Source organism: Ricinus communis, chromosome 3 (genome assembly GCF_019578655.1).
Source record: "Ricinus communis isolate WT05 ecotype wild-type chromosome 3, ASM1957865v1, whole genome shotgun sequence".
Lineage (NCBI taxonomy): Eukaryota > Viridiplantae > Streptophyta > Magnoliopsida > Malpighiales > Euphorbiaceae > Ricinus > Ricinus communis.
This window is the reverse complement of record NC_063258.1, coordinates 960,052-970,318: the sequence shown is the minus strand read 5'-3', so window position 1 is coordinate 970,318 and position 10,267 is coordinate 960,052.

Below are 10,267 nucleotides of genomic sequence, written 5' to 3'. Positions count from 1 at the left end.
GATGATGTGATATTGGCTGGTAATTCACTAAAAGAGATTGATTCTATCAAGTCTTATTTGGATGATGCCTTCAAAATAAAAGACTTAGGCAACCTGAAGTTCTTCTTTGGCTTAGAGGTAGCCAGATCTACAAAAGAATTTAATTTATGCCAAAGGAAATATATGCTATTGATCTTTTAACTGATACTGGCTTTTTAGAAGCAAAACTTGCTCCTACACCTATGCTAGCTTCTACCAGGCTTAAAAGGGATGATGGACCTCTCTTGAATGATAATTCTTATTATAAAAGAATTGTAGGGAAGCTGTTTTATCTTTGCACCACTAGACCTTACTTATCCTATGCAGTACAACAACTCTCTCAATTCTTAGATTGTCTCATAGAAAATTATCTTGAAGCTATGAATAGAGTTCTAAGATACTTAAAAGGATCCCCAGCAGCAGGAATTTTCTTCTCTTCTTCCTCAAATCTTCAACTAAAAGTATTCAATTTGTTATGATATAAGGAAATCCATTTCTGGGTATTGTGTGTTTCTTGGCTCATCACTTATCTCCTGGAAATCAAAGAAATAATCTACTGTTTCCTAGTCATTATCGGAAGAGGAATATCGAGCCTTAGCCAGTCTAACATATGAACTTCAATAGTTGCAATATCTTCTTAATGATCTCGGGCAAAAGTTTAAGCCAGCTAATGTTTATTGTGACAATGCCTCAGCTCTACAATTAGCTCATAACCAGTATACCATGAGCGTACTAAGCATATTGAGATCGATTGCGATATAGTTCAAGAGAAGATTCAACAAAATCTTCTTCATTTGCTACCAGTTACATCATCAAATTAGTTGGCCGATTGCTTGACCAAGCCTCTTTCTCCTCAAGTGTTTGCCTCTGCAATTTCCAAACTCGGCATACAAAATTTGTAGCTCTAGTTTAAGAGGGGGTCTTATAGAATATACAGGAACCTTGATTATGTGCAGAATGACCTATGATAAATTGGTGTAGCAGTAGTCATCCAATGTGTAGCAGCAGCAGCATCAATGTAGCGCCATTGCAGTAAATCACAATAGGAATTACAGCAAAGAATGTACATATTCTGTTTTGTAGCGTAGAATATTCTTTTATTTACTTTTCTTACTTTGTCTTCTAGTTAGCCAACTGGTTTTCTATTGTAACAAACTTGGCAGGCTATAGGCTATATATAGTAGTGCTTCTCATTATTGTATTTGTAATTTTTCCATTTTTCTCTTATGAAATCATATCATAATTCTCATGAGATGCCAGAGTATTTGAAAACAACCAAGAAAATAGTTAACAATATGGCATTAGCAGGAAAGCCAGTTGACATGGAAGATCTGGTTACTCAAATTCTTATAGGACTTGATTCACACGAATTCAATTCTATTATATGTCAAATTAATGAGAAGGATGAAGTGAGTTGGCTAGAGCTATAGGTAATCTTACTGAGCTAGAAAGAGGCTGGAACATATGAATGCTGGTATTGCTTCCATCAACCTGGGGCAAATTTCATCCAACTATGCTGGAAATAAGAACTTCAAAACTATAGGAAGTCAGAATAGATCTCAAAATACTTTTCAGGGTAACACTCAAAAGGTCAAAGGAACTTTACTTAGCCAACAAGTGGCTATAGTCAAGCTCAAGGCAGGAGCTACAATTCCTATAGAATTCGTGGAGTAAGAAACAGAGGAAGAGGTGGCAAAAACTCTAGGCCTATCTAGTTTGTGGAAGGTTTGGTCATACTGCAGCAAAGTGCTACTACATATATCATGAGAATTATACAGGAACTCCACCTAAGCAAAACAGGAATAACATCAACAGTAACAATAACAATGCAGCCTATACAGTGACCTTTGAGACCCTTAGTGACCCTGGCTGGTATGCTAACAGTGGAGCCAGTTGCCATGTGATTGATAATGCATCTCTCAGCGACAAAGGAACTGAATATAATGGTAAACACATTTTAATGATAAGCATTTAAAAATTGTGCATATTGGTGATTCAATACTCTATACAAAAGAAAATAGAGTCTTATATTGAAAAACATGTTACATGTCCCTAAAATTAAGAAAAACCTTCTTAGTGTCCTTCAATTGACTGCTGCTAATAACATTGTTGTTGAATTTGATGCTTGTGGATGCATTGTGAAGGACAAGGCAACATGAGCAATTCTTCTCCGAAAGAAGCTTAAGGTTGGATTGTACCTTCTTGACATTGCCGGCAAACAAACCAACCCTAATCACCATTCTCCCAAGAAAGTCTTCAGTGATTCAAGTATAGTACCATAACCTCAAGTTTCTTGTTCTGCTCTAGTACTTAAGTCTAGTGAAGTAAATAGTAGTAAGAAGCTTGTTATTTCTAAAAAAGAGGAGTGGCATAGGAGATTAGGCCATCCATTTAATAGAGTGATAAGTCAGATCTTGCAATCTTGTAATCAAAAGGTTAAATTTAATGAAAAATTATCTTTTGTGATGCGCCAACTTGGAAAATCACATCTCTTGCCTTTCAAAAACTTTAACTCCCAAGCTTTAAAACCTCTTAATATGGTTCACACATTCATATTGGGACCTCTCCAGTGTTATCAACAGTTGGATTTAGATACTATAAACACTTTGTAGATGACTTTAGCAGATACATGTGGATATATCTATTAAAGAACAAATTAGATGCCTTTGAGACCTTCATTAACTACAAAAATCTTGTTAAAAACTAGTTTGAAAGAAAAGTCAAGTGCCTGCAATCAGATATGGTAGGTGAATACCAAGCCTTTATTAAGTTTATTAAAGATCAAGGACTTAAGTTAGACACTTTTGTCCCCATACTTTTATCCAAAATAGAAGAGTAGAAATGAAGCATAGGCACATAGTGGAAATAGGCCTTACCCCTTTAGCTCAAACTCACATGCCATTGAAATTTTAGTGTGAAGTATTTTGAATCTCTGTATTTTTTATTAATAGACTACTTACACCTATCCTAAAAGGACAAACATCCTTAAACCAACTATGCCACAAGGAACCAGGCTTTGTGGACAAAATGAGACCTCAGTTTGTGTATAAGCTTGATAAAGCTCTCTATAGTTTGAAAAAGGCACCAAGGGCCTAGTATGAGAAACTAAAAAGTACATTATTGGCTTGGGGATTTAAGAGTTCAAGATGTGACACCTCCTTATGTGGATGATATAAATATCACAAGGAGTGATAACAACTCTTTGTAAAAGTTCATCAAAAAACTGCATTGTCTGTTTGCCTTAAAGGACAAGGGAAGTTTACATCATTTTCTAGGGATAAAAGTTAAAAGGGACCAAAGTGGAACGTACCTCACTTAGACAAGGTACATTGAAGAATTTTTTAAAAGGACAAGAATGGAAAATACAAAACCTTACTCCACTCCAGGTGTCGTGAGAAGAAATCTAAGTTTGTTTGATGGTGAAGCTCTAAAGAATCCAACAGAATATAGAAGCATTATTGAAGCCCTCCAATACTTAACTAATACTAGGCCTAACATCTCCTTCATGGTGAACAAACTAAGTCAGTTCATGTAGTAGCCTACGATAACTCATCTATAAGAAGTTAAGAGAGTTATCAGATACTTGAAAGGCACTAGAGAGTTGGGAAATTCATAGCAAGAAATGTAACAATCTGACTCTCCAAAGCTACACGGATATTGATTATGCTTGTTGTGTTGATGGTAGGAAGTTCACTACTGGATACTGTGCATACCTTTGGGATACCTTAGTATCCTGGTCTTCAAGCAAACAAAATATAGTCTCAAGGTCAAGTGTTGAATCAGAGAATAAGCCCTAGTAGAAGTAGCATGTGAAATGATCTGGCTGGAATCTCTTTTAAAGGAAATTTCAATACCTCTCAAGTTCACCTTGATTGAATGGTAAGACCACCTCAGTGCAAATGCTCTAGCAGCAAACCTTGTATTTCATGGAAGAACAAAACATATTGAAGTTGATGTCTACTTTATCAAGGATAGAGCTCTAGCCAAACAGTTAGATGTTAGATATGTTCCATTCGCATTATCAAATTGCAAATTTTCTTACCAAGGATTTGTCGTGCAATTGTTTTCAGTTCTTAAAGGACAAACTTGAAGTAGTCTCAAGACCTCAACCACTCATAAGTTTGCAGGGGGCTATTAGAACATGAAGAACGACAATCTTCTTAGCTCACTGTCTGTTGTTTCTTGGTTGGTAGTTATAGGCTTGCTCCCTTTTCTTAATATTTAGTCTTTTGATCCTAGAATGATTTCCTCTCCTATGTAAGCAACATGTATGCCAATGTAGTCCTTATTTATTAGGGCATCCATGTACAAACCATATAAATAGAAACTTTTCTCCTCTTAGTAAGTAAGTTGAGACTTGTCCAGTACCCACTATCTTTGTTTCTTCACTATACGTCATTACTAACATATATTGACTGGTATTTTCCAAAACAACATAGTGATATACAATAAAAAGTTAACTTAGTGGCTTAAAATTTATAGAATAGTCCAACTAAATCTTTTTTTTTTCTTTCTCATTCACTAAATGATTTTCTTTTAATCTATTCCTTATATACATTAGGAAGAACGATTTTTATATTTATTCTAATTTTTATTTTCCAATTTTTGTATTTATTCTAATCAATTTTTTATTACTTACTTTGCATAAATTAGGAATCAAGTAACCAAGATTACATTTTTATATAATATAAGGAATTTTTTAATAGCTATACTCTAAATAATTTTTATATAATTATAAAAATTTTAATTTTAATTTGAGCCAATTATAAATAAAAATAAATTCCATAATTATAATAAAATAACAAACTTTTAGATACTATTTTAAGAAATTTTGCTTCTATATATGGTAATATTTATATGTATATTTTGTAACTATATGCTATATTAATTTTTTTTTTTATGCATTAGCAGTGTATAGCACATGTTGATGAGGGATAAAGACATCTATGTGATGAATGTACCAGGGCGGTTGTGTAATTGGTTTTAACAGTCGATTTGGTCCACGAATTCATAATTTTTAGAGTAATTAATTTAAATTTTAATTTAATATAGATATTCTAATTCATAATATTATTAATTTATTTTAATAGTCTCATGTTTTGTAAGATAGTTTAACTATGAGATAAATTATTTAAATTATATTACCTAAACAGCATTTACTACATATATAAAATATCATCTCTTTAATTTTTCTATTGTTCTCAAAAAAATATTTAAATCATCTAGTGTTAATTAGTTTTTATAAAAAAATTATATTAATTATTTTTGTATATTTTATTGGATAAATTTTAGTAATTTTTTAATTATAAATTATAAATAATCATAAATCAAATTTATTATACAAATAAAGAATTATTACGAACTGTTTTAAGAAAACTTATAATATAAATGCAAGAAAATAAATTTTAAAATTAAACCACTATAGCCACATTAGTAGTAAAAGATTATATATAAATTTTGGCAAAAAAATTAATTTAATTAACTTTTCAACTAAAAGAAAGAAAAAGAAAATGGACCTCGTAAAGTTATTTTAAATAAATAAAGTAAAAAAATAGACTATTTTAGGAATTAAAGTTTTATTATTCATGAGATTAGTAATTTCATTAGAGATGGCTTACTAAAAATATAAAAGAATTTAGTACTAAATAAGACTGATATTATAGATTAGTTAAGCACTTAAAATTATTAAGCTAACTTCTATTATACGTATCAAACATAGTGTAATTTTTTAATATTATGGCTTAATCAAGTAATATGCCAAATTAAAGGGACGGTAAAGGTTTAATTTTAGGTTAATTACTAAATAAATCCAAACCTTTTCACATTTTTAAAATTTTATCCAAACCTTTTAATTTCAACAATTTTATCTTAATTTAACAATTTAATTTCAATTATATCTAACTGGGTTAAATTGAGAATTTAAGCTGTGTATGGTTGATATGTCTGCCAACTAGAAAAAAAGAAGAGTATTTTCAATAATACAATTGGTTATGTGGAATATAACTTAAATCCCTTTTATGAAGTTTCGAGCTAGTGCAATCCTACCTCAATTCGTAATATTTCTATAAACGTCATTTTTATCCCAAAAGTTAGAGTTTTAAGTTGATAATAAAAAAGGAAGAACTTTAAATTGTACTCTCTTTTTTATTACTTTCCACGTCAGAAATAACATAAATAATTAAAAAATTTATTCTTTTTTCAGGTGGCAGACACGTCAACCATATACATAATCCAATTTATCAATTTAACCCGACTGTATATAATTGAAATTAATTTTTCAAATTAGGGTAAAATTATCAAAATTAAAAGGTTTTGATAAATCTGAAAGGATACGAAAATGTTTGGGTTTATTTGGTCATTTAGCCTTTAATTTTTTAAGTTAAGTTTGCTACACCGATTTACATTCTATGTTTGTCTTCCAAGTAAATGTCATATAAATTTGTTTTTGTTTCAGTCACTCTTAATGGGAATTCCTCCATTAGGCCTTTTTTTTCTGTATTAATTGATGATGCTTCTCTTCTTAATTTTGTTTTTAATTTTGGCCCTTCCTACTATTCTCTTTTGTATGACTTAGAGACACTACTTTTGTTTGATTTTGTACTAGATTTTGCTTATTCTTGTGTTTATCTCGTTATTTATGTTTTGGAAATAGTAATTAGTATTTATATTTTTTAAATCAGTATTTTATATATATATCATGTAACCACAACGAATAGGAGAGTGTATATATGAGTATTTTATATTTAAATATTAAAAATTTTATATATATTAAATTATTTAAAAGTAATAAATATGTATCCATTATTTATTAGTTTGGTGCACATGTAGGAATATATATTTAAATTAGATAAAAATTTGTTGTATTAGTTGTTGAGTTGGCGGTCAATGTAGTCAACCAACCGCACTTAATATATAGGCGTGTTTGGCTTAGTCGATCAAAGAAATGGGTAGTCGAGGGTTGAAAAATTAAATTGTTTGGTAAAATTTTATTAGTGGTTGTTGTTAGTATGTTCAATGACCATTGAAGTTATAATTTATCGTTAAATATATTTTATCTTATTATATTATATTTGATGATACAAATTAATAAAAATAACTTATAATAATTAAAAATATTACAGTTAATTTTATTTAGCTCAATTGTATTTATTATTAAAGAATTTATAAAAGTTATTTTAAAAGAAAAAATTTAAATTTAAATTTTACTAATAAAATTTATAATTTCAAATACCATAATTATAAATATTATAATTATTTAACTATTAGAAATAATTTTAAAATAATAATTATTTACTATAAAATATTAAAAATATAATTATATGAGATCAACTTATAGTAACTTATTATTAATAAATTTTAATAAGGATAATAGTATCTAAATAAATAAAAAAATCAAATCAGCTGATAAGAAAAAGCTCTAAAATAGAGCTAATACAATCGACAACTGATTAAGACTAAATCAGCTATCAGCTGTTGTTTCTTAAGTCTTTAACAAATACTTTAATATAATTGTTCCGTGAGAAACAGTTATCAGCTGTACCAAACCTTTGAATCAAACATCCTCATAGTAGCTAAGTAGCGATTGAAATCTCCTCCTATTTTAAATAACCTATTAGTAATTTGAGTAATTACTATTTATCCTCTTATTTATCCTCTTGTGTCAATTTTATTATATTAAGTCTCTCTTATGTTTTTTCAAAACTAACAAGTAACTCTTGTATCAATTCAAAGGACTAAATTGAAAAGTAAATAAAAAACTTAGTCTTGAACTTTTACCAAGTATGAAATTTATCTAAAATTATTTATTTTCATTATATGTTAAAGTGAGATTATTAATTTTAGTGGAAGTAATAGTTAATGTTTAAAATAAGTTGATTTTAGTAATTAACAAAATTAATTAATTATTATTTTTACTTACTCTAATTATTAGCACAAATTAATTCTAAAAATTTAAATATTTTAAAAATATTTATATTTACAATAAAATTATCAAATTAGTATATAATTTAATTTGAATTAAATAGAATACATATTTATATTTAGAAATATTTACTTTTATTATTATCTTAGCACATGTTAAATTTTAAATATTTTAAAAATACTTATATTTAGACTAACATTATCAAATTAGTATATAATTTAATTTGAATTATTAAAATAGAATACATATTTATAGTTATAAATATTTATTTTTATTATTATGTTGATAGACATTCAATTAAATTATGCTAAAAATAAAAAATTTACTTAAATTTGATAAGAAATTATTTTTGACGATTTTAATATTTAATAAAAAGTTTAAAAATCAAATTACAATTTATTTATCAATTAGATTTGACTACGTTGATTTTGGACAAAAGAATAGTAATATAGTTTTCTAATAACATAAAAGAATTTAATATAATAAAATCAACATATGAGATAACTTATATATTAAAATAAAAATTAAGAGATAAAAAATAATTACTCCTTTAACAATTTTAACCATTAAATTTAATAATATTTACTGACTCGTAATAAATTTTTTAAATATACTTTTTAATTTTTTATAATAAAATAGAAAGTACTCGAGGAAAAAAATCTATACTAGCTACATTTTAGGAGTAATGCTACACAACTCCTTTTCTATTTCAATTTTTGTTTACTTAGTATGGCAAATAATAATTTTATAAAATTGCTCATCAATTTTAAAATATTTAGAAATAATTTTATAAAAATATTATATGTCACATCAAATATATAATAATTAATATAAATAAATATGAGATATTTAACATTTTCTATTGGTATTCTTTTCCTTCAAAAGTGTGATAGAGTGTGAGGATTATATCAAAAAAAATTTATCTAAAAGAAAACATAACAGGACAAAAAGGAGAAGAATGTGGGAAAAATAAGTTATAAATTCTCTGTGCACCAGATTTAAAAGAAGACTTTTCTTAAAACTTATACTTCTATTACACACGATTTTGATATTGTAATATAACAAAAAGGGAAAAATATAATTGCAATTAACTTTCCTGGGTATCTTTTCATTAAGTTTCCTTACTATGGTTAGTGCAATTCCATCTTACAAGTCCCTTGTGCAAGCTCTGCAATCGTAATATTCTTGGCGACTTGATAGCACAGAGTCGAGGAGATGATGGTGCTGACAATGGCGATACAGAGGAATTGCTGGAACCATACCTTGGCGATTCTGTAAAATCACCAAAATCAAGCTCAGAAAATCGAAATTCGTCATGATTATGATCCATCCCATTTGTCCCTGAATATTCAGATTTCATTTTCTTGCCAAGGAAAATGTTCTTGGTTGCTGTCACTTTCTTGATATTACTTAACAGACATGCCTTGGCAACCTTCAGAGAAGCCTTCGGCTTAGGCATAATACTCAGTTCACGAACCGCTAATGGTAGCCCAATTTGTATCTTCTTGATATTCTTTACTTTCTTGACATGCTTGAAGAAGTATGCCATACGCCCAGTTTCAGGATTGCATGGTCCTGACATGTCCAAGCTATGGATTCCTGGAGGGAACATGCTTGGTAGCAGAATTTCAACCTCTGATGAGACATCTCTAGGTGTCCCAGGTTGTATTTCCCAACTGAAAGGTACCTTTCCAGGGCAACGATGGAAAGAATTCTGACGGGAAAAATGTATGGAGGAGCTTCTAGAGATGATTTTCTTGTAAAAAGCAGGATCAATTTGGTATAAATCATAAATATTTCTTTCCTCCCTTTCTAACCTAACATGCTTAGCAGCCATCTCTTGGAACAGATATTGTGGAATTTGCATTCTGATTATCAACAGTCAAGTTTATATATGTAAATCAAATTCTACACTAATGGAAAGTAAATCACAAAATATCAACTCAGATACAGATTTTAATTACACCAAATCCTAAAAGTAACCAAAAGAGTTATTATTACTTCCCAAATAAAGAAGGAAATAGTTATTAAGATATTATATTCAAATTCTAATTGTTTTCAACTAGCACTTGGTCAATGGCTACCAATCATTTTTTAAGTTCATCATTTAAGTAATCACTAGTCGTCAACACTTAGTTATCATATCGTCTTTATATTAATCACAAGTAAACTAAACATGATTATATTTTTATAAAAAAATAAAACATCTCTTGGATCGAATTAAATCAGTATATATATTACCTCACCAAATGAGACATCTCGTATGCCAGCCTCCAATGCGCGAAACATATATATAACAGTTTCATATCGAATTTTGTTGTCAATTTA